This window comes from Schistocerca nitens, chromosome 6 (genome assembly GCF_023898315.1).
Source record: "Schistocerca nitens isolate TAMUIC-IGC-003100 chromosome 6, iqSchNite1.1, whole genome shotgun sequence".
In the NCBI taxonomy this organism is placed as follows: Eukaryota; Metazoa; Arthropoda; class Insecta; order Orthoptera; family Acrididae; genus Schistocerca; species Schistocerca nitens.
This window is the reverse complement of record NC_064619.1, coordinates 70,121,186-70,147,394: the sequence shown is the minus strand read 5'-3', so window position 1 is coordinate 70,147,394 and position 26,209 is coordinate 70,121,186. Positions and strand designations below refer to the sequence as shown.

Here is a 26,209-nt window from a genome sequence, read left to right as displayed (position 1 = left end):
ACGGTCGCAGGTTCGAATCCTGCCTCGGGCATGGATGAGTGTGATGTCCTTAGGTTGGTTAGGTTTAAGTAGTTCTAAGTTCTAGGGGACTGATGGCCCGCTGAGTGATGCACCATACCCCTGAATCGGCTTTGTATGTGTTTTCATTTAACTGGCTTTTGACCTACAAGCCACAAATTCATCTAAACAGTTTTCGAAGATGACTGCCACCAGCCGTTAAGCAATGTACAAAATGCGCATGTCAACCATCAGCTGTTTTTGTTTTAAATCCAGATTATACATTCTTCGACCATCTTCACGGATGAAGGGTTCAAATGGTTTGAGCCGCGATATTGCGTTAGTTGATGGTCACCACTGCTCTGCGTACAATTCGTATTTGGATGTCTGTTTCTAAAGTCCTTTGTCATATATTTATATTCACGAAACGTAATACACATTTTAAGTTACGAATAACGCAATAAAGTTATAGTGTGCTCCGTGCCGCCGTTGGATAAGCAGCTGCAGCAGCAAGTCGTATACTCCTAGCTCACTCATTTGTTACATAGTTTAATTCTTAATTTCTTTGCATGTTTTTGGTACTTGCATTGTTTAATTCATAAATTTCGGGCGTATTATAGTATTTGAGAGTTGTAGCATCGCGTTTTAGTACCTGAATAGTGTAAAATCGTGTAGTCTCCTTCCGCCGCCGAGCAGTGTGTCAGCAGTGCGCAAGTAGCAGCATTACTGCATTTACTAGGCAATCTTGTATTTTAATAACCGTTTAAATTTTGTGTCGATTTGTTTGCGCTCTCTGTAGATTAGTTCAGACGTTCTTTGCACAACAGTTTTTAGCATGGATAGGGACTGCAACTGCCGTGTTCGGATGCAGGCTGAGTTGGCATCCCTTCGCTCCCAGCTTCAGGCAGTGTTGGCTTCGGTCACACAGCTTGAGGCTGTTGCCAATGGGCATCACTGTGGGGTTCCGGATGGGGGTTTGTCGGGGACGGCCAGCTCGTCCCAGGCATCCCCCGATCGGACTACGACTGTGGTTGCCCGGGATACTGCCCGCATTGAGGCTGATCCCTCACCTGTGGTAGAGTGGGAGGTCGTCTCAAGGTGTGGCAGGGGGCGAAAGACATTCCGGAGGGCTGAACGGAAGGCCTCTCCAGTTTGTCTGACGAACCGGTTTCAGGCTCTATCTCAGGCTGATACTGATCTTCGGCCTGACATGGCTGCTTGTCCTGTTCCAGAGGTTGCCCCTCAGTCTGCAAGATCCGGGCGGTCGCAGAGGGTGGGCTTACTGGTAGTTGGGAGCTCCAACGTCAGGCGCGTCATGGGGCCCCTTAGGGATATGGCAGCAAGAGAGGGGAAGAAAACCAATGTGCACTCCGTGTGCATACCGGGGGGAGTCATTCCAGATGTGGAAAGGGTCCTTCCGGATGCCATGAAGGGTACAGGGTGCACCCATCTGCAGGTGGTCGCTCATGTCGGCACCAATGATGTGTGTCGCTATGGATCCGAGGAAATCCTCTCTGGCTTCCGGCGGCTATCTGATTTGGTGAAGACTGCCAGTCTCGCTAGCGGGATGAAAGCAGAGCTCACCATCTGCAGCATCGTCGACAGGACTGACTGCGGACCTTTGGTACAGAGCCGAGTGGAGGGTCTGAATCAGAGGCTGAGACGGTTCTGCGACCGTGTGGGCTGCAGATTCCTCGACTTGCGCCATAGGGTGGTGGGGTTTCGGGTTCCGCTGGATAGGTCAGGAGTCCACTACACGCAACAAGCGGCTACATGGGTAGCAGGGGATGTGTGGCGTGGGCTTGGCGGTTTTTTAGGTTAGATGGCCTTGGGCAAGTACAGAAAGGGCAACAGCCTCAACGGGTGCAGGGAAAAGTCAGGACATGCGGGGACCAAGCAGCAATCGGTATTGTAATTGTAAACTGTCGAAGCTGCGTTGGTAAAGTACCGGAACTTCAAGCGCTGATAGAAAGCACCGAAGCCGAAATCGTTATAGGTACAGAAAGCTGGTTGAAGCCAGAGATAAATTCTGCCGAAATTTTTACAAAGGTACAGACGGTGTTTAGAAAGGATAGATTGCATGCAACCGGTGGTGGAGTGTTCGTCGCTGTTAGTAGTAGTTTATCCTGTAGTGAAATAGAAGTGGATAGTTCCTGTGAATTATTATGGGTGGAGGTTACACTCAGCAATCGAGCTAGGTTAATAATTGGCTCCTTTTACCGACCTCCCGACTCAGCAGCATTAGTGGCAGAACAACTGAGAGAAAATTTGGAATACAATTCACATAAATTTTCTCAGCATGTTATAGTCTTAGGATGAGATTTCAATTTACCAGATATAGACTGGGACACTCAGATGTTTAGGACGGGTGGTAGGGACAGAGCATCGAGTGACATTATACTGAGTGCACTATCCGAAAATTACCTCGAGCAATTAAACAGAGAACCGACTCGTGGAGATAACATCTTGGACCTACTGATAACAAACAGACCCGAAATTTTCGACTCTGTATGTACAGAACATGGAATCAGTGATCATAAGGCCGTTGCAGCATCCTTGAATATGGAAGTTAGTAGGAATATAAAAAAAAGGGAGGAAGGTTTATCTGTTTAGCAAGAGTAATAGAAGGCAGATTTCAGACTACCTAACAGATCAAAACGAAAATTTCTGTTTCGACACTGACAATGTTGAGTGTTTATGGAAAAAGTTCAAGGCAATCGTGAAATGCGTTTTAGACACGTACGTGCCGATTAAAACTGTGAGGGACGGGAAAAACCCACCGTGGTACAACAACAAAGTTAGGAAACGACTGCGAAAGCAAAGAGAACTTCACTCCAAGTTTAAACGCAGCCAAAACCTCTCAGACAAACAGAAGCTAAACGATGTCAAAGTTAGCGTAAGGAGGGCTATGCGTGAAGCGTTCAGTGAATTCGAAAGTAAAATTCTATGTACCGACTTGACAGAAAATCCGAGGAAGTTCTGGTCTTACGTTAAATCAGTAAGTGACTCGAAACAGCATATCCAGATACTCCGGGATGATGTTGGCATTGAAACAGAGGATGACACGCGTAAAGCTGAAATACACCTTTTTCCAAAGCTGTTTCACAGAGGAAGACCGCACTGCAGTTCCTTCTCTAAATCCTCGCACAAACGAAAAAATGGCTGACATCGAAATAAGTGTCCAGGGAATAGAAAAGCAACTGGAATCACTCAACCGAGGAAAGTCCACTGGACCTGACGGGATACCAATTCGATTCTACACAGAGTACGCGAAAGAACTTGCCCCCCTTCTAACAGCCGTGTACCGCAAGTCTCTAGAGGAACGGAAGGTTCCAAATGATTGGAAAAGAGCACAGGTAGTCCCAGTCTTCAAGAAGGGTCGTCGAGGAGATGCACAAAACTATAGACCTATATCTCTGACGTCGATCTGTTGTAGAATTTTAGAACATGTTTTTTGCTCGAGTATCATGTCGTTTTTGGAAACCCAGATTCTACTATGTAGGAATCAACATAGATTCCGGAAACAGCGATCGTGTGATACCCAACTCGCTTTATTTGTTCATGAGACCCAGAAAATATTAGATACAGTCGTTCGATACAGTTCCGCACTGTCGCCTGTTAAACAAAGTAAGAGCCTACGGAATATCAGACCAGCTGTGTGGCTGGATTGAAGAGTTTTTAGCAAACAGAACACAGCATGTTGTTATCAATGGAGAGACGTCTACAGACGTTAAAGTAACCTCTGGCGTGCCACAGGGGAGTGTTATGGGACCATTACTTTTCACAATATATATATATATATATATATATATATATATATATATATATATATATATATATATATGACATAGTAGATAGTGTCGGAAGTTCCATGCGGCTTTTCGCGGATGATGCTGTAGTATACAGAGAAGTTGCAGCATTAGAAAATTGTAGCGAAATGCAGGAAGATCTGCAGCGGATAGGCACTTGGTGCAGGGAGTGGCAACTGTCCCGTAACATAGACAAATGTAATGTATTGCGAATACATATAAAGAAGGATCCTTTATTGTATGATTATATGATAGCGGAACAAACACTGGTAGCAGTTACTTCTGTAAAATATCTGGGAGTATGCGTGCGGAACGATTTGAAGTGGAACGATCATATAAAATTAATTGTTGGTAAGGCGGGTACCAGGTTGAGATTCATTGGGAGAGTGCTTAGAAAATGTAGTCCATCAACAAAGGAGGTGGCTTACAAAACACTCGTTCGACCTATACTTGTGTACTGCTCATCAGTGTGGGATCCGTACCAGAACGGGTTGACGGAGGAGGTAGAGAAGATCCAAAGTAGAGCGGCGCGTTTCGTCACAGGGTTATTTGGTAACCGTGATAGCGTTACGGAGATGTTTAGCAAACTCAAGTGGCAGACTCTGCAAGAGAGGCGCTCGGCATCGCGGTGTAGCTTGCTCGCCAGGTTTCGAGAGGGTGCGTTTCTGGATGAGGTATCAAATATATTGCTTCCCCCAACTTATACCTCCCGAGGAGATCACGAATGTAAAATTAGAGAGATTAGAGCGCGCACGGAGGCTTTCAGACAGTCGTTCTTCCCGCGAACCATACGCGACTGGAACAGGAAAGGGAGGTAATGACAGTGGCACGTAAAGTGCCCTCCGCCACACACCGTTGGGTGGCTTGCGGAGTATAAATGTAGATGTAGATGTAGAAGGTGGCTTAAATCACTTTAACCCTTCATCCGTGAAAATGGTCTAAGATCTAAACCGGTAGAATTTGGATTTAAGATAGAAACAGCTGGTGGTTTAAATATGCATTTTATACAAATTCATCACTTACTGTTACTGTTTTAGGTATTTTCTATGACTCTCGTTTATTGAACATTCTTCTAAATTATTTTTAAAATTGCTATATTATTTTGATGAAGGCCATTTCCCATGTTGGTGGTTAATTGTTAGTGACATCCTTTAAGTGTATTGGTATTCTCTTTTTAGTATATTTTACTTCCTTAGTAACGAGCAGTATGCACTTCAGTGCCAAACTGCATCCACAATGCACATGTAACACTCATGCATATATCCACATAGGACACCAGTAAAATGTACGGAATATAATGAAAAAATATATATCGAGAGACCTTTTCAAGCCTCAAATGTCTGTGATGTATATAGGCACTCTGAAGCGACGAATATAACAACTTTTATTCTCAACTCTTATTTATCCTCTTTTTGAATACCTTTTTCCAATATGCTCGGAATCTTGCAAAGGAGCTCACAGTTTGGAATTATTAGACTTACTGTTTGTGCACTAACCAGGGAAATATCTTGATCGTTTGTCGGAGATGGGTTTGGAACTATTATGTGAGGGGCGTTAGGAAGAAAAGGTACGACGTAACACTGCGAGTATAAATGAAGTCCTTATTCCTAAGTAATCACCGGAGGCTTAAGAGCACAACTACCCCACTGTTTCACGAGCCAAAAGCCCCTTCCTCCCCACCACCTCAAAAAAAAAAAAAAAAAAAAAAATAGACCAAGGACATGAACGTTGTAGGGCGGCATGTCAGGGCTGTAGAGAGGATGTACATCCGCCCCGACTTGAACTTGATCATTGGACTTGGTGTGACCTTAGGGACGCATGGACGCGCGTTATCGTGGAGTAGAATAACTCTCTACGTGAGCAGCGCAGGCCGTTTTCTCTTGCACAGGCTACAGAGAGTCTCACTGCAGACGTCAATGTCTTTATAGCGGAAATAAATTCTGAAGATATGGAGGAATATCTAGAGGGAAATAATATTTTCAATTTCTTGGAATCTATGATTTTCAACCGTACTTGATCGCAACGCCCAATATATAATCGTGAGGCGAAGTTCGTAAATCAGTAAAACGGTCATCTGAGCTCATTAAACGTTCCGAGAATATCAACTATTGTCATCAACTGTAGTCGCATGTTTTTGGCTAAATGGTTCAAATGGCTCTGAGCACTATGCTGAGGTCATTAGTCCCCTAGAACTTAGAACTAGTTAAACCTAACTAACCTAAGGACATCACGAACATCCATGCCCGAGGCAGGATTCGAACCTGCGACCGTAGCGGTCTTGCGGTTCCAGACTGCAGCGCCTTTAACCGCACGGCCGCTTCGGCCGGCGCATGTTCTTTATTCCACTTTAATACACCTTCTTCATTAAATGTGAGTTCAGATCCTCATTTTCATATCTTCATTGTCCAGGAAATCTCGCGTCGATGCCTTTTTTCTTTCCCTTCTCCTTCAGCTTCCAATGTCAGTTTCTTGTTTATATATATACCAAGTACTAAGCTTAGACGTTGCGAGGGACTCAGTACTCAATGATCCAGACGACCAGTACGGGGCTAGTCGCCTGGTAATTGGGGAGAGGTAGCCAATTAGTCAGCAGTGTGGGAGTTTAGATGAAGACGATCAACGCCTTCTGAGGCAAAGAAGGCGGACGAGTTATTTTCTCCGATACCTGAACGGTAATAAATGCGGAAAGGAAGGTCCTCAGTACGGTGGATCTAGGGGGAAGAGGCAACCCACCAAGCAGAACAATAGTCCACGTCGCTCCTGGGTTGCAACAAGCGGCTACGTGGCCAGCGTCTCTCTACATGTTGATGGCGGCTGCAGAAATCGGTAGCGTCTATTACCAAAGTGGTCGGCTACGAAAGGCGCCTGTTCCCAAACTGGGCATCCTCTTGAGACCCATCTGACGATTCGATCACAGATGTAACATCCCACGAAGAGGCTACACCCCTTCCTGGTTTACTTTCAACCAAGAAATGATGATAAACACTGAACGGAAAATTACTCTAGGAGGTAAACAATCCTTCATCGCGGGAAACAGTGATGCAACTAGGCCGTCTGATTCTGGAGAGCCTAGAACATCGAGTAAGGAAGAGTCGGAGCTTCCTAGAACTTCTCACATACGGCATAAGAAAAAACATCTACTAGGCACAACGAACATCGGCACCCTGGGAAACTTAATTAAGAGATGTGTTAAACAGACGCAACATACTCACACTAGCACTTCAGTAAACCTGATACGGCACTCAGAACACATTTAAATCAGAGGGCTGCAGGATCTATAAGGGAAAATCGGCCATAAAGAATGAACAAATGGTTCAAATGGCTCTAAGCACTATGGGACGTAACATCTGAGGTCATCCGTCCCCTAGTCTTAGAACTACTTAAACCTAACTAACTTAAGGACATCGCACACATCCATGCCCGAGGCAGTATTCGAACCTGCGCCCGTCAAAGCAGCGCGGTTCCGGACTGAAGCGCCTGGAATCCCTCTGTCACAGCGGCCAGAGCAAGAATAAACAGAAAGTCAGCATGATTCGAACAGTTTTATGGTCAAACGGAATCTGACAAAATCCATAACGAATTATGCGTCCGCAACGGAGCGAATATAACTTCTCTCGCTTAGATCAGCAAACAAGGGCTATTCCATCATAAATGCACATGCTCCTACCAACAATGACAACAGAAAAATCCAGGAAAACTCGAACAAATTTGGGAGCACGTAAAACTACTCCTAGGAGACTTCAGCCCACCGATAGACAGAGAAGAGAAATACAAGGAAATAGTAGGATAATTTCCTTCACACAAACGCACCAATAAGAATGGAGAAGGGCTCATTAAATTATGCAGACAATTTGACTTAAAACTAATGTCAACCTTTTTCGGGGAATTACCAAGGAGAAAGAACACCTGGTATTCTCCGTATACACATTTAGGCTTTTATCAACTGGGGAATGTGGCAATAACCAAACAAAAGCATAGAGAAATCATGAACATAGTGGTCATAAGAGGACTAGACACAGGTTTGGACCATTTTTTACAGAAATCAAAGCCAAATTTAAACCTAATAGATCAAACCCAAAATTAAAAAGGTCCATCGAATTGACACAAAATTTCTGTCAGAGAACAGGAACGAATTCGTTCAGCAAAGAAGATGAAAAACTGGGATGAAATTAGAGAAGCAATGAAAAAAAAACGGTGAAAGAAGTAGAGCAGCCACGAAGGAGAAGGAAACATAGGTGATATATGTGACGAAGCGATAGAGCATAATGTAATTGTTTCGAAAAATTGGAACTCCTTCAAAAAGAAAAGAAACTGGAACACATTCACTGAGATCAGAAAACAGGCATTAAAAATTATTCGAACAGAGAGACGAAAATATGACAACGAACGATTAGGGGATATAGATACAAATTTGAAACAGAATAACACAAGGGACTTCTACGAAGTTGCAAGCCGATGAGCCTACACTTCAAAGATTCAACAGGCAAACTGATTAGCACCGACAAAGACAACTGTGAGTTACTAGCAAAATACTTCAAAAATGTTCTAAACTGCGAGAAAATAACACGACTAGCTTCCAGAGAACCTCAATAGGAAAATCTACCTTCAGAACCACCATCACTACATCAAATTCAACGATACATTGGCCAGTTGAAAAACAAGAGAGCGCCATGTGAAGACGGCATATTAGCTGAGATGTGGAAATTGAGAGGGAAGCTGGCAGCTGAAACCAATTGTGAGGCTATTAAAAATTGCTGGGAGAAAAAAAGACTACCGGACGATTGGAAACAGCCCACAATCCATCCGCTACATAAGAAGGGTGGCAGGAGATACATCAACATTTACCGAGACAAATCCTACTTCCAGTCACCTACAAAATTATGGCCAAAGCTCTACAGAATAAGATACAAGATCAAGCAGAACACACGACTGGCAAGTGTCAAACAGGGTTCAGAAACAATAGAACGTACCCAGAGCAAATTTTTAACTTGAAAACTATTCTCAGGATCCAAACACTGTGGTACCTTAACACAGTCGTTAGATAAATCGATTTCAAAAAAATCATATGATTCTGTAGACAGACGGATAGTATTCCTAACACTGGAATAAGCAGGTACCGACAAAAATACCAGGTAATTTGTCGAACAGACACCCACAGACACAACTTCAAAAATTAAATTTCAAGGAGAAGTTTCTGAACCCTTCACAATTAACACAGGTGTTCGGCACGGCGATGGGCTCTCGCCGATTCTCTTCAATCTTGTCTTACATAAGGTCATAATAGAGTAGGATAAAGAACTACAAGAGAAAAACATGGAAATAATCCGTGTAGGACAAGGAAAAGGTAGACCTGAGGTAAAATGTGATGGTGGTGGTAAGTTACTACGAGAGCAACCTTCTGAGGTCATCGGTCCCTAGGCTTGCACACTACTTAAACTAAGGGTAACACACACACACCCATGCCCGAGGGAGGACTCGAACCTCCGACGGGGGAAGCCGGGCGAACCGTGGCAAGGCGCCTCAAACCGCGGTACTACCCCTCGCGGCGAGGTGAAATGTCTCACTTATGCTGACAATATTGCAGTAATTCCTAAGGGCAAAACAGATAGAAAGATAATGATAGCAGCACTTCACAAAACTGAAACTAAACCGGATAACTAATATCGTATGAAAAACGAAATACTACATTGAACATAAACACAATAGAGAAAAATATATGCAAACGCAACATGGAAACATTGGAAGAGTTGTCAAGTTAAAGTATTTGGGAGAATGCATACAATCAGATGTGTTAGATTAGACAACAAGTTAGGAACGATTTTTTCCAAATTTGTGGTAAGGACCATGGGACCAAACTGCTGAGGTCCTCGGTCCCTAGGCTTAAGCACTAATTAATCTAACGTAAGCCTAACTTACGCTAAGGACAACACAAACACCCATGCCTGAGGGAGAACTCGAACCTCAGACGGGGACAGCCGCGCGAACCGTGACAAAACGCCCCAGAACGCTCGGCTACCCCGCGTGGCACTAAGGAAAGATCGAAGAAAATGGATTTAAGATACAAACTCTTACAAAACCGATTATGAACAGATCAATATTGTTCCAGGCAACAATTAAACACTACCCAGCAGTAATTAAAGCGGAAGCACTTCACGGATCCGAATGCTTAACGCTGAATAAAAGAGGTGAACAAGAAGAACTGGAAAAGAAAGAAAGGAAAATATCCAGAAAAATTGTATGGCCGCAAAGGAACAAAGATAACAACTGGACGAAGAGGAAAAATGAAGATCTATTTAGAAACACAGAGACAATCACAAACACAATAAGAAAGACGAGATTAAAATTTTACCGTGATATGTGCAAAATGAATGGTAATAGGCTAACGAAGAAAAATTTGAACTTCAGTTCAAATTGTAAAACACAACGGGAGAAAAGAAATAAACTTGGTAGAAAACACCAAACATAACAGATAAACTTTCAGGCTACTGACCAATACTGAAAAATTTCCTGTTCAACAATGAAATTCGCAACCAAGGAGGGCGATGTGTAATGAATAGAGGCAGGTCATCAGCCAAGAAGTTCTGGGAAGATAAAAAAAAATTGTGCCTTTGTCTTAGGTTCTAAGCGGTCTCTAACTGTCCAGATTCTGTAATAAAAAAAAAGATATACCAATCTCTCTGGGAATAGTGCTTACACAATAGAAAATATGTGCAGCATTTTGTATGTAAATCTACATATATCATATAACATAGATGGCATAAATTAAAAAAAAGAAACAATAAATAAATAAATAACCAAAGGAAATCCAGTGACAATCTGATTAACCGTTATAAGAAATAAGTTTGTGCGTTGCGTACAAGAGAAGGAAACGTTAGTCCATCACATTCACAATAAGGCTTATTTCGTACGTATATGGAGTGCAGGTTCTAACAACCCTACCACAACAAAGGTCAGCATTTAATAACGATTGTGGTGTTGCTCACGCTGCTAAGTACTGGATTTTCGGGCAACATCAGTCATAAAATGTGGCAGGTGTCATTAGAGCACAGTTAATAGTCATTTCATGTAATAATGAAAAAACTAGCCACTCATCTTTTTGTGTTTCCCACGCAGGTCTCGTCGTAAAATCATGGCTCAATCGTTGAAAATCTAGGTGGTTATGATTCCAATCTCGGCTGCAAAGAGGCCCAGGTTTTATTCTGCTGTATTCAAACGTTTTGCAGATGCGCTTCACAAAACATTCTTGGAGATTACACTTTTACTGGACAATGATGATCTAAAAAAATAATCAGCACTCCGAATTTAAGCTACACTTCCTTTTAATTGCAATATCACGTAAACACAAAATATCACTTCACAGTACAAAACATACTTGAAATCATCTTCCTCACAGTCACTGTTAAAGTTCACATTTTATAAGCTGACGACAATATTCGTCTTTCCAACATGACGTCCACGACTTGACTTTCTCACAGGTCCGACTCTCTAACAAGTTAACAACTAACTAACAATTAATCGCTTACGCGCCCAAAAATCAGAGTTACAAGTAAGTCAAAGATCATAGTGACAAAAGAAAGAATACACATAAGAATAATATCATTGCAATATAAACGTATCGATGTGAAATCAAATCTGAATGTTGTCTCAGAAATATGTTAAGTAGTTAACAGAAATACAGTAGACTACTACTGGTATCGAGAGGTTCAGATGAGGTGCCGTAATGGTTACGTAATTCAAGTACCATTAGAAGGTGCGTGAAGAACGATCCAGAACCTTTCTTGCGAAATACATTGATTGTTGTCATAGAACAGTACCATTTTTAATTAGCACATAATTCTATGGTCCCAAGTTTGCCATTCACCCAACTCTTCACACTGATAACAACGGCACAAGCCATAATTCTGCGGTAAATTTCACCTGGAGCAACGTAGCCAGCTGCTAGGAACTCGGTGCTAGAACGCTGCTTAAAAAGATCACCTACGCAACTTGGCACTTAAACACCTTGTAGCTGACAGCACCTGCCTCAGGCAAGGACGTAGTATGTCGCAACCGTCTACGCGCCAGCGCTGCGCGTTAAGCTATATGGAGACATTACTTATCGTTCAGTCCCGTAACACGTCACTTGTAAAATTTTTATACTGATTGGCCTTGAGGCAGTGTTAACTGGCATGTGGGTGAATCGGCTGTTCGCTTCGGTGACTCACAAGAGGCTTATCGAACTGGCCTTCGTTTATTAAACGGCACGTCAGTAAAGACAGTTGTAATTATGTGAAAAATTCTGTCGGACTTAGTTTCACTTATTTTTCATTCGTTATACATTCAACAAAACTTTTCCACCCTCTCTGCTGGACTAAATTATGGAATCGACATAGCTTCTAGAGGAGGAAGCTTTTTTGCACGCGTGGCGTGGCGCTGTGGGCCAACAGTGACACGGGGAGTAATCGAAACGCGTCGCCGGACAATGTAAAAACGCGTTAGAAACGTACGTAACTAATCTTCCGTCGGTATTTTAATTGTAGTAAGCAAGGCAATGCAGTCACAGTTCTTGTTTCTGGGATCCTCATAGACAGAAATGATACCTGATATAGTAAGTAATTTACAAAATTTGTACGACACTTGTTTATATTTGGCTTACTGCACGCTTATATGGTTGTCATTATCATACATTGGGCAACAATAAATTGTTGATTAGAATTTAAGTTTAAATATAAGCTTTCCTCATCGTATCTCTGTCCTCTTACAATGTAATCAACTAGATTGTGTAGATATGTTAGTAGCTGATGTTGTGGTCGAAGCACAATAGTTTACACCAGCCGTCTATAGGTTGGTACGAAACCCTACCTTAAACCTAACGCCAGCTAAGGTACTGTTGTTGATAGTTGTTTCACCTGAAATTGTATTCCTCTGTGTTTATCATTAGTTACGTCTGCATTTATTTTATTTATCTTCTTATTCACATTGCTCTAATTCACATCAAGGTAATTAAAGGTATAATTTGTTTCATTTATGTGCTCATTTATGCTCAGCCAATAATATATAAAATATAAACTATGTTTTTTACTACATCGTACTTTTGTCGCCTTCTCAGGAATTTCAGGCATCAAATGGTTCAAATGACTCTAAGGCCTGTGGAACTTAACATCTGAGGTCATCAGTCCCCTAGACTTAGAACTACTAAAACCTAACTAATCTAAGGGCATCACACACATCCATGCGCGAGGCAGGATTCGAACTTGCGACCGCAGCGGTTGCGTGGTTCCGGACTGAAGCGCCTAGAAGCGCTCGGCCACCGGGGCCGGCTTCAGCCATCATGTATCACTGTTTCAGTCTACTGGCAATATACCTACGGATATATGCTGAAGGAAAACAAAACCGCAACGTCAAAAAATAATGAAAGTAGACTAATAAAATTTCGAAAATATATATGTCTAGGTAACATATTTAAGTGATTGACGCTGCGAGATCACAGGTTAATGTGAAATGCTTGTGCATTAATAACCGGTGTTACCACCAGAACGCTGAACGCAACCGTGCAAACCTATATGCATTATGCTTTAGAGATGCGGGACGACAGTTTGTTTGATGGAGGTCCATGCCTGTTTCGCTTGCTCAGTCAATACAGCGATGGTTAATGCTGTTTGTAGATGTAGATAGAGTTGTCCGACGATGTGCCACATGTGCTCTATTGGGGACAGGTCTGGTCATCGAGCAGACCAAGGCAACATGTCGATACCCTGTAGAGCATGTTGGGCTACATTAGTGATATGTGGGCGAGCGTTATTCTGTTGGAGATCACGGCCTGGCATGCTCATCACGAATAACAACGCAACTAGTCGAATCATCAGATTGACCTACAGATTTGCAGTCAGGCTGTGTGGAATAACTACGAGAGTGCTCGTGTTGTCACACGAAATCACACCCCAGACCATAACTCCAGGTGTAGGTCCAGTGTGTCTAACATGCAGACGGGTTTGTTGCAGGCCCTCAACTGGCCTCATTCTAACCACTGCCGGCACCGAGGCACAAGAAGCTTTCATCAGAAAACACAACCTCCACCCTGCCCTCCAACTCCCTTGACACCACAGAAGTTGCACACGTTGCTGGTTTGGGGTCAGTGGAATACACGCTACAGAGCGTCTGTCTCGGAGCTATACTTGAAGGAACCTATTTCTAACAGTTCGTTTGTGAAATAACGCACCCCGTGACCCGGTAAAAGTAATTAATTATTATGTCTAAGGAAATATATATTTTCTGTTAACTGCAGCGATCATGTAACGCTGATTGTTTGAGTGTTAATGCCAAGCTTACTGTGATCGGCGCGGCATTAACATCTCTGTTTCTACTATAAATTACGATGCGTGACCGATTTTGCACACTCTATTGTCCTAGCGCCTTTCTGTTAGCCTCTCGAACCATCAGATTCTATCTTGTCAGACATTTTAGTTCCAGTGAGTTCTATTTCCTAATATTGTAATTATTCCTTGTGTCTTTTGACATATCATGAATCGCAATTACTGCGATATTATTATTTTCCACGATGATTTCCTCTAGTGATAAGCATTCTAATGTCTAAACAGGACTAAACTTTGTAAACGATAACTAATTTTCACCGTAAGTTGGCAAATTCCATTGTGTTTTCTTTGCAGAAGATGTCTGCCATGAAACTTGTAAATGTACAAAACAATTTTTCTAAATAATAATCTAGTTATTGTAAAATAAAAACGGGATGGTTTACACAAAATTATTTATTAGTTAGATTTCCAGCGTCTCAGATGTACTATATTTCATCGTTAGTCGACCCCACTTCTGGACACTAATAATAAAACATATTTTTCTTAGCAAAGTTTTACCCTGCTCTTTAAAAGCTAGCCGGTATACCAGCAAACAAACAATATATTTACCGCTGAATGACTTCTTCCAGAACTTCGCTACAGAAACTACAAAAGGTAAATTTCATGTTACTAACTTAACTTATAAAATTTACTATTTACTGTCAATAGAAGTCATCTCAATTATAAAATATTTTCTCTATTTAACAAGATTTAACATTCTTTCAAGTAAAAAATAAGTATTAAGTTATATTTTACGTTGTGTTACTGTGATGCAAAGTGCTTGTAATTCCTACAAACAACAATTATGCTACTGTGACTGAGAATTGAATTTCTGCGCTGACGGTTCAAAACTTTTAACTTGTCTCTTTCTAGCAGCGTTGTTGTTGTGTTTCTATCATTTTGTGATTTGTGTGAGGTAAATACTCGAAAGCAGCTTTTGTATATTGGCGTGTGGGTAGGGCAGACCTGCAAACTGTTGGTACTGGTAATAAAAGTATCATTTCAATTTCGATAAACCGTTGTTACTTTAGCATTATTCTCTGTCATTCACAAGTTAATTACTATGCATCAACCATTTATCGAGAAGCATCGTGTAGAGTGATGCGGCGATAAATAACAAGTACACGATGTGTACAATGGGTACACTCAATCTCCAACATTCGACTGAAGAAAGTACCAGGTGTTCTATAGGTGTAGACTGCCATTATTTAAGCAAAAAATGTCTGCAATCTTACATTTAAAGTCAAATAATATAAAACATAAGAAAGGGGAAAACGATGCCTCCACGTTTCCAACATGGTTGCCATTTTGGAAGCCGCCACTTGGACACAACTAAATTTTCAAATGCACACTGTGTCTTGTGATACATCAGACAGGCAGAGAATTAGAAGAGGGAAACAACGGTGCCCTTCAGTTGAGCATAGCTTTTATCGTTATCGAGTTTATTCCTTGCAGATGACGTGAAATCTGATGGCAGTACCTCAAGCTGAACGCATTCGCATCGTGTTACATCACGCGAAAAGAGCAACCTTGTTATAGCAGAGGATTTCGACGAAAGCCACCTAGACAGACCACTCAATACGCACAGTGCGATGGGGAACTTCTGCCAAAATTCCGTGAAACTGACTGTTTCTCCGGCAAACCGAAAGCTGCTCGACTGGGAACGGCTGTAGATGAATCAGTACCAATCGACGTTTGGGCACCGTTTGGTAAACGTGAAAGGCAGTACTGAGCTCTGCAGCAACACCTCAGAGAGCGAAATGTTGACGCTTGTACTCGCATTGCAGTACTAGTCTCGGTTAAAATCTATGAGGAATTGGGCAGGAACTTTCAGACTTGCTGGATCAAGTCAAGCACATCTTGCAACCAGCTCTTACCTTGTTCTGTACAAAATGCGACGTAACTTGAGACCTACAGAGATGAGCTCTATTGAAATACACAATTTTTTTTTATTTCGTGTATTTTTCTACCTGTTTGATGTGTTACATGACTCTATTTCCGTTTGAAAATTAGTAGTGCTTTCAGAATGGCCGCTTTGTTGATAACATAGACTCACAGATTCTCTCCCTCACACATCTCGTGCCACATTATTTTAAATTTCTGTTTATCCACCTGTTCTTGTCTTTGCAGTGTGATTTCGCACCTGCAGACCACCCTCGATAGCCGCGCGCGTTGACACACCGGTTTAGGTATTCGGAAGGCGTTCCAGCTCCGATTAACGACGAGGGGCAGTATGCAGGCCAGCCTGGATGTGAGTTTTAGGTGGTTTTCCAATTCCGAATAGGTGAATACTGGGGACTGGTACCCACGTCCTGCCTCAGTTAAACGATCTGTAAATCTTTAGAAAACGTTCGGACAGTTTCACGTAGGATAACAATACAGACAGACTGTTATGACATGACGAAACGTCCATCTTCCAGTCACGAGTGTGGGTTTTCGATCGCTCTGGGAGATGGCTGATCGGAACTACAACATATGGAACATTAGTTCGCTTTATGACAGAAATGACGAAAACATTTACTCAATTTTATACAATCCATTGCCACAGGAAGGTGTAGAATATTTACAGCTGTTTTTGAACAGTAAACCATCGATTGACGCACTCAATTACGAACTCATCTCTTGACGTACAAGTTCATCATTTACAAAAGTACAGTCTCATCTTGGCTTTGAATAGTACTGGTGTCCTAACAAGATGATGCTGACTCCTTCATTGGAGGTTACGAACTCGGGCTGAGCGAGTCCGTGCCCAGCTCTATATCAACCTCTGTGCTACGGCGCTTTGGGGCTGAGAGAAAAGAGGAGTATCCTCTTCAGTCTTCCCCATTCGTCATTGCGGATTGGAGTTAGACATCGCTAATGTGTCTGGTATCGATGCACGTAGCAGACTGTGATGTGGCACCGCGATCTCAGGACTATACCACAGAGACAGGTGCGATACCCAAACTCCTTCACGAGGGGTCAGAAGGAGGGCGCAGTGGTGGCGACAGGGAAACCATCTCGCCACCCTCTACCACTAACATTAACATGCCGACCGCCTGGAGGGACAGAATAAGGCCATAACAAGAGGGAGCAGGAGTGCCCCTGCACAGTGGAGGAAGGGCCCCAGCAGGCGTAGGACGCAACCCGGCGAACGATGCGGTGCTGCGTGGAGCCGTCGCCGGCGGCGCCCTGGAGGCGGCTGGGAGCCGCATTGGCAGTCGCCGCTCCCAGCTGCCGCCCCCGCTGCCGCCACCAGTTCCCGGCTCTCGTATTTGCTGCCGCGACCGACTTCTGGCTGTATTGTGTCGGGCCTCCCGCAGCTCCTGGGAGCGTCAAATATTCAGGAGCCCATTGTGACGCTATTCCAACAAATTTCCGAAACGGAACGTCGCCTCGCGTCTTTGTTCCTTTGCATACTGAGAGAGCGGGTGCGAGTGTTGCTCGGCAGAATTCTGTGCCCCACGGTGGCCGTGCTTCCGTACTCTTGATCTCGTGTCGAGCATTTGTTAGCCCCTCAAATGAGACCTCAAATATAAATTGTTCCTTTGGTTCTGTCCGCACAGTACCGATGCCAATAAAAGCGTTGTGACGCAATTAGGATGGAGCGAAAACATTTTTGCGCTGATGTTTACAATCTCTTGAGAAGGTAGACGTACTAACTGCAGGCCACCTATGGTAATTTTCGCAGTTCGTTCGACCAACTACAATGACCGATCCACTGCACTTCGTCACATACTGCTATTCTTAACACAAAGTATGCATCAAATATGAGTCTTTTACTAATGAACAATGTAGGAAAAGACAGACTGCTACTTACCGTAAAGAAGACACAGCCTGCATCCAGTAAACGGATGGACACACACCATTCACATATACAAGCAAGCACACCTCATGCATACATGACCGCCAACTCCAGAATCTCGGGAGGGCATGAAGGCTGTCGCTGAAAGCCTTATGTAAGTGTATTTTAATTGTGCGTGTCTGCAACTTAATATATCTTCTTTGCAGTTCCACTCTGTCTTTTCCTGCAGTGTTAATATTCCTGCCTGGAGTTTCCAATGTTTTCTTTTATTAATGAAATGTCTCTTTTCATTAGGAGCTCTTATAAATTTCTATCAACTATGACATGAATGTTCCTTTATTGTATATGGTTCTAAGGGTGTAAAAGCCATTTTCCATTAAATCGATCTTAGACGGTAGAGTTCACTGGAATGAAAACTAAAATGTAAACAACGTCGCTATTACAATAAGATACTAAGGGGCACTCGCTTTTGACTTACTTTAACGTCTTCTGTTATAAAACTTTGGCATCATTGTTGTTTTTGACGAAGGAGGACAGTCGAGAGAATAATAATACCACCGAGTGCTTCAAAAAATCTCAGTAGATTCCTAATATTTCCTTGCTCTCTCTCTCTCTCTCTCTCTCCCTCTCTCTCTCTTTCTCTCAATGTTTGGTATCGCAGAGTTAGTGAACTCTCTCATAGGTGACACACAGGGAAATCCATCGAGGCAATGCACGAAACAGAACCGTGAGCAGCTCGTCTTACCTTTAGTCGCTCCACGCTAAATGCTTTCCGGCATCTTTAAATTACATTATCCGTATTCAATGGGTCGCTCGGGGACTCAAATCAGGGATGCATATTAAAGTCAGAGATGTACATTTTCTTTCAGGGCGATACACTGAAATGAGTCCGAGATGGTGTTACAAACTTTTATAGATGACGGAAAAGCATAAATCTATAAATATGGGGTAATGGAACCTGGTCCGGGAATGACCGAGTCGAAAGTTACAAGCGAAAATCGTTCTGATACCTCTGACAGTGGAATACGTATACCAGTACTATCGTTTCTAAGATCGAAGGTTAGACTACTTTCAGAGTTAGCAGTATGGACCAAAGGAAAGAGAAATGTGTAGTACATGGACTCTAAAATGCATACGTTAAGAGCTATAAACACTTCCTCGTCTTCGATACTGTGAAAAAATTCTTTCTTATGTAAGCTCTCTGGTTACCATATTTTTGGACGAGGTAGTAATGGACCATAATAAGAACAAAATGTTGAATAAATATAAGCAGCCGCGCGGGATTAGCCGAGCGGTCTCAGGCGCTGCCGTCATGGACTGTGCGGCTGATCCCGGCGGAGGTTCGAATCCTCCCTCGAGCATGGGTGTGTGTGTTTGCCCTTAGGATAATTTAGGTTAAGTAGTATGTAAGCTTAGAGACTGATGACCTTAGCAGTTAAGTCCCATAAGATTTCACACAGATTTGAACATTTTTGAAATATAAGCTCTAAAATGCATACCTGAAGAGGTATTGACACTTGCTCAGTAGAAGAGATATGTTTCACAGCAACGAAAATGAACACGTGCTCATAGCTTCATCTGGTATGCATTTCAGACCTGATGTTTACTAGCTCTTTTCTTCTTGTTGTGGATCATAATACCACATCTGAAAGTTGCGTACCCTACAATGTTAGCACAACAGCAACAACACTACCGGTAAATGTGTTCCACTTTCAGAGGTATCAGAAGCTGTTTCGGTTATAACTTTCGACTCGGCCGTTTCCGAACCAGGATTCCTTAGCTCAGACTGATACATTTACCCGTCTCCATCATCGATGACAGATTGTAACATCAGCACGGAATCACCCTGTATGTGGCTTTTAATTTTCTCTAATAGGTGGTCGTGCACATTTCTACCCACTTCTCTGACTTTAGTCTCTACTAATGTTCATCCGATGAAGTCTTTGTAAAGGTTGTTCTTCATCCTTCTATATTAATGCTTTTCAGATTTTTGGTAAAAGAATGAAATTTCTAATTACAAAGAACATTAGTGTACTTATACACCCATTACGAAGAGGTCTCCACAGTATGTTCTAGAATAATCATTAGATGTCACTCTTGAACTATGCTTCTGCATTCTGAAAATACTACCCCCGTGAGTTGAGTTTCACCCGAAAATGACTGCATAAACCGTTAGTGAATAGAAATATGCAGAATAAACTGGCTCTACAATGAGTTCTGCCAAAATGGGTTAACTAAGTACTTTATTAATTCTAGGATCGTGACTGATGGTCTGACGATAAAGCGCGTCCCTGGAAACCGAAACCCAGTATTATTATCGCCTGTCAATGATGTGAGGATTCACCAGGAACGAGACATGGTTCGGAATCTACTTTAAACTCTAAGTACTCTTTTCCTGGTGGGATTACTAAAATACGCTAGGCACACCCAAGTCACCCAAGTGGAATGGAACTGAAAGTCTTGGACCTGGTTCTTGAGCAACACGACATTGTTATTATTAATGCTAGAGCGTGCACTTTTCAATTAAGGTCGTGATGTATTTGTATGCCCAAAATCTTGATGCTTCTAATTCTTGTATTTCATTGTTGAAGAAATCTATTTCGGTAGCGTGTGGAGTTCTATGACAAACACTAAATTTCATGTACCGTCTTTTAACAATACTAATCCGTTAGCGTCAAAGTGCCTGCGAGTTTTTTCGAATACATCATTAGCTGCTTGTTCGTTAAAGTGATTGGTATTACTTCTTCTTCCTCTACTTTATTCTGAGTCATAAGCCTTCTGACTGGTTTGATGCGTCCCGCCATGAATTCCTCTCTTCCACCAAACTCTTCGTATCAGAGAAGTACTTACACCATACGTCTTCAATGATTTGTTTGACGTATTTTAATCCGTATCTTCTCCCAGTTTTTACCATCTGCAGCTCCCTCTAGTACCACGGAAGTCATTCCCAGATGCCTTAACGTAAGTCCTATCATCCAGTACCTTCTTGTCAGTGTTTCTCGTATATTGCTTTCCTCGTCGATTCTGCCGAGAATCTCATCACACGTCATCTGATAATTTCACCTGATTTCCAACATTTTTTTTTTTTTTGTAGCACCACACATCAAACGCTTCGGGTCCCTTCGGTTCCGATGTTTCCACTGTTCATGATGCAGTACCATAAAGTGCCGTGGTCTGTACGTACATTCTTAGAAACATCTCCTCTAAGGCCTATGTTTGACACCAGTAAAGTTATGTTGGACAGGAATGCCTTCAATGCTTGGGCTGGTATGCTTTTCATGTCCTCTTTCCTCCTTGTTTCGTTCGTCATGGACTATTTTGCTTCCAAGAAGCAGCATTATTTAACTTCGTCTACTTCGTAACCACCAATTTTGATGTTATGCTTCTCGATGTTCTCATTTCTGCTGCTTCTCATTACTTTGGCCATTTTCCGGTTTCCCCTCAATCCATATTCTCTGCTAGCTGGACTGTTCATTGCATTCAACAGATCCTGTAATTTTTCTTCATTTTAAATGAGGTAACAATGCCATCAGCGAATCTAATCTTTGATATTTTTTCACCATGAATTTTAATCCTATTCTTGAGCTTTTCTTTTATTTCCGTCATTGATTCCTCAATGTATCGATTGAACAGTAGCGGTGAAAGATTGTATCTGTATTTTACACAATTATTACGAGCACTTCGTTCTTGATCTTTCAGTCCTCTTGTTCCGTCTTCGTTGTTCTACATGCCGTATATTACCTGTCTTTCCCTATAGTTTATTCCTATTTTTCTCAGAATTTCGAACATATTTCATCATTTTACATCGTCGAACGCTGTTTCTAGGTCGACATATCCAATGGACGAGTCTTCATATTTCTTCAGTCTTGGTATTATTATCAACCGCAATGTTATCCCTGCTTCGCTGGTTTCTTTACATTTCCTAACTCCAAACTGATCAACATTTCACATATCCTCAGGTTTCTTTCCTTACACTTGTATCATCTGAAGAAACCACGAAGTATGCATCTTCTGAAACTGAAATTATCTGATCATTTATACACATCACAAAGATCGTACACAAGGTCCTATAGCTTTTGCTGATGTTTGGCTCTTAAAAGTGCCGTTAAGGGGTCGCTGCATGTCGTTTTGGTCGTGAGAGACCTAGTTCGGGCTATTTGTGTATACTTTTAGCCGTCCTGCTCTTACAGTCCGTTGCCTGGGGTGCACCATCTTGGAGGTTGTCTACACGTCTGTCTTCATGACAAAACTAGCAAGTCATATAAACTTAAGAACGGTCTACCACAAGGATCTGTCCTGGCCCCACTATTGTTCATGCTGTACATGAGTGGCATGCCAGAAATTATATCTAGAAAGTTTTGCTACGCTGACGATACCTCCATTGCGTATCAAAGCAAGCACCTAGAGAAGAGAGAAAATGTGCTCACACAAGGCTTTAGAGTGTTCATGACTATTACAGAAATTGGAGATTGTGCCCTAACCCTACAAAAACCTGAAGTGACAGCTTAGCAAACCAGTCACTGAACGTCACCTTCTGTAACAAATCAATTAAAAAGCAACCCTCATCCTTTGTATCTTGGAATCACACTGGACCGATCACTTACGGACAGAACTCACGTCACATCACAAGCAGAAAAGTTAATGACCAGGACAACGTTATCCTGAAAGTAGCTGGAACTTCCTGGGGTGCACAAGCTGACACTCTCCGTACAGCGGCCTTATCTCTCTAATATCCTGTGACTAAATATTGCGCACCTGTATGTTACAGCAGTGTGCATGCTAATAAGGTTGACGTCCAGCTGAAGGACACCATGAGAACTGTAAGGGGCACTCTGAGACCAACCCCACTACCTTGGCTCTCTGCTCTCAGCAGCATTGCCCCACCACATTTGAGACGACAAGAAGTAGTGGCCCTCAAACGGGAAAAGATTAATAACGTAAAGCTTTCCCAAAGGCTACCCGCCCAGGAAATACAGCTCATTCCATCCTGCATGCGTCTCAAATCAAGAAAACCATTCTGGACAGCTCGAAAACCCGAAGCATTCAAGACTGAAGATGTGTGGAAGAAGAAACGGAAAAACGCCACCAACATACTTCTCCGTGGCCTCGAACACCCTACAGGCATACCAGGCTTCCAACTACCTAGAAGAACCTGGTGTGTGCTCAACAGAACCTGATGGGGACATGGAAGAACTAAGTCCTTCCCATACAAATTGGGCCTCTCAGATTCCCGGATGTGCGACTGTGGAGCAGCAGAACAGTCTGTTGAACACATTGTAGAGGAATGTTCCAACAGATGTTTTAGTGGAGGCTGGAACGACAGAATCAACGCCTTTCCAACAGCACTGGATTGGATAGACTCTCTGGATATCAGTTTGTGATATAATTAGTGACCATAATTCTTGTACATTTCTTTCGTTATGTATAAATATTTTATTTGTATTGTGTAAATATCGCTGTAAATTGCATGTGTATTCCCACACGATAAATGATAATAATGATATATCACAAACAACAGAGGAGCAGACAAGGACGATTCCTTTGAGCGCGAGTGTACCGCTATAGGTTTGCACACATCTACTTGGATGTACGACTATTTCATGAACACTGCGTGAGTACCAGCTTTATTACAGGCACTATAATCAGACAGTTCCTTCCAAGCCATAAAGTCGGCATTGCATATTCACCTAGTCTCCTCTTAGCATGAGGTCTCTGGCGCAATGACCTTAGGTTTAGTGTAGTTAAGACGTAAGTTTGATCTGACACCTGTAGAATCTGAAGACAAGAATATTGTCAGCCGAGAAATCGTACTTCGCTGCTGGCACAAGATTATTTTATTTAGAACCCTTAATCCGCGACTCAGGAAGTTGGCAAGTCTGCAGAGCGAGGGGTGGAGTTGAGGGAAAGGGCGGGAGACAAGGGGTTGGGATGTGGAAGGAGGATGGAGGAGGGGGAGGGGGGGAGGGATGCGGGGAAATCTCGGCTGGGTCGCAGGCGCAGTTTGGGGAACTCAGGTACAGGAAAGCAAATCAGCCTAATTGAAGGGGCGAAGGAACCGACTTCGTTCTCGTCGAGCGCGACGGAAACTTAATTCTGGCGAATCGCATCGCGATAAAAACGGCTTCCCGCCGCCGAGTTTGCGCTCCGTGACGCCGGGGTCGGGTTTACGCTCGCCGCTTTAAAGGGGACACCTACCTACCTACCCACCGGGCAGTCCTGTAGCAGCGTTGCTCCGCATTTAAATACCGACCCTGTGTTGTGGGAAAGGCGCGATTGGAGGCCAGTTCGCTAAATGGACGGCGAACAGAAAAGCGGTCGCGGGTGGGGGGGTGGGGTGGGGGGGGGGGTGGTGAAGGCAAGAAAGTAGACAGCCAAGAACAATATTAATTAATTAATCGAAGGATATTGTCTGATATTAGTGATATCAACCAATTTTTTCTTGTCAGACCTCAGGAACGGTAGTGAGCTTAGCTTTATTCACATGGAAGATAATTATTTAACTTTTTGTTGGCAAGGATGTTTGGTTATTAAAATTACATTCCTGTTTGTGGCATGATTTCCCTTGCTTCGGTTCGCCGTAATCATAGCTTGTTGAAGTGTTCTCCAAGTATTTTTTGACAATTCAGATGTAAGTAGGCTGTTTAGGTTTTTATGATGGTAACGCCACGTAGCGCTCTGTATGAAAATCACAGACTGTGCTGTGCGCTGTATGTGGCTGGTTGGCATTGTTGGAATATTCGCTACTGTAGTGTTGAGCGGTTGGATGGGAACAGCGCGTAGCGTTGCGCAGTTGGAGGTGAGCCGCCAGCAGTGGTGGATGTGGAGAGAGAGATGCCAAAGATTTGAGAAGTTACTATAAGCGAATGATCTGGACGTGTGTAAAGATGGATGTCCTGAATTGATAGATATACATATGACGACTTTTGAACACTATTAAGGTAAATACATTGTTTGTTCTTAATCAAAATCTTTCTTTGCTAACTATGCCTATCAGTAGTTAGTGCCTTCAATAGTTAGAATCTTTTATTTGGCTGGATTGTATTGGCACTCGCTGTATTGCAGTAGTTCGAGTAACGAAGAGTTCTGTGAGTTAAGTGATTCATGAAAGGTATAGGTTATTGTTAGTCAGGGCCATTCTTTTGTAGGGATCATTGAAAGATTGCGTTGCGCTAAAAATATTGTGTGTCATTTTAGTGATGATCGGAATAAGTAAAGAGAAAATTGTTTCAGTACGTTGAGTTTTGCTCAGCTGTTTGAAAATCCAATAACATATTAGTTTACCAGCACAGTCATTTATAATTTTTCAAAGGGGACGTTTCACAGATCACAGAAGTAGAAAATTTTGTCCATTCTATATACTCCCTCCGCTACTCGTCCCAACGTTTTCAGGAAGTATTGTACAGTCCAATGCTAGCGCAGGTAATCCATCAGTTATAGGGTTTCCTACTCTGTGAGCAACAGCACAGCCCAGTGTATTTTCAACTACAGTAGCGAATATTCCAACAATGCCAACCAGCCACAGACAGCACACAGCACAGTCAGTGATTTTCATACAGAGCGCTACGTGGCGTTACCATCATAAAAACCTAAACAGCCTACTTACATCTGAATTGTCAAAAAATACTTGGAGAACACGTCAACAAGCTATGTTTATGGCGAACCGAGCAAGGGAAGTCATGCCACAAACAGGAATGTAATTTTAATAACCAAACATCCTTGCAACAAAAAGTTAAATAATTATCTTCCATCTGAATAAAGCTAAGCTCACTACCGTTCCTGAGGTTTGACAAGAAAAAATTGGTTGATATCACTAATATCAGATAATATCCTTCGATTAATTAATTAATACTGTTCTTGGCTGTCCCAGTTCAAGCATAAAAGCACAAAATTTCTTGTCCTGATAGTAGTAAGTTCTGTATTGATCAGTCTGGCAGAGACATAGCGACTAGGCTTCATGGACATGAACGTAGCTGAAGGTTGCAGAATTATGAATCCACATTGTGTGAGCAAGTACTGAGTGAGGGATACTGCTACCAGCCACAGTACTGTGTCTTCCACAGAGGCCAAAAACTCAATCTGTAGGACGCTCTGGAAACCAACGAACATACGGATAACAGTCTTGACTTCATATTAAACGTGCCGCGCGGCGAGGCGCCATGTCACGAACTGCGCGGCCCCTCCCGCCGGAGGTTCGAGTCCTCCATCGGGCATGGGTGAGTGTGTTGTTTTTAGCGTAAGTCAGTTTAAGTGGTGTGTAAGTCCAAGGACCGGTGACCTCAGCAGTTTGG

At 42.7% G+C, this 26,209-nt stretch overlaps 1 protein-coding gene across 4 annotated transcripts in view; it reads right to left on the bottom strand.

Annotated features, from left to right (window-relative positions):
• The window catches only part of LOC126262264 (lachesin-like), a 950,831-nt gene that overhangs the window by 585,003 nt on the left and 339,619 nt on the right, over positions 1–26,209 (bottom strand). The window lies entirely within an intron of this gene.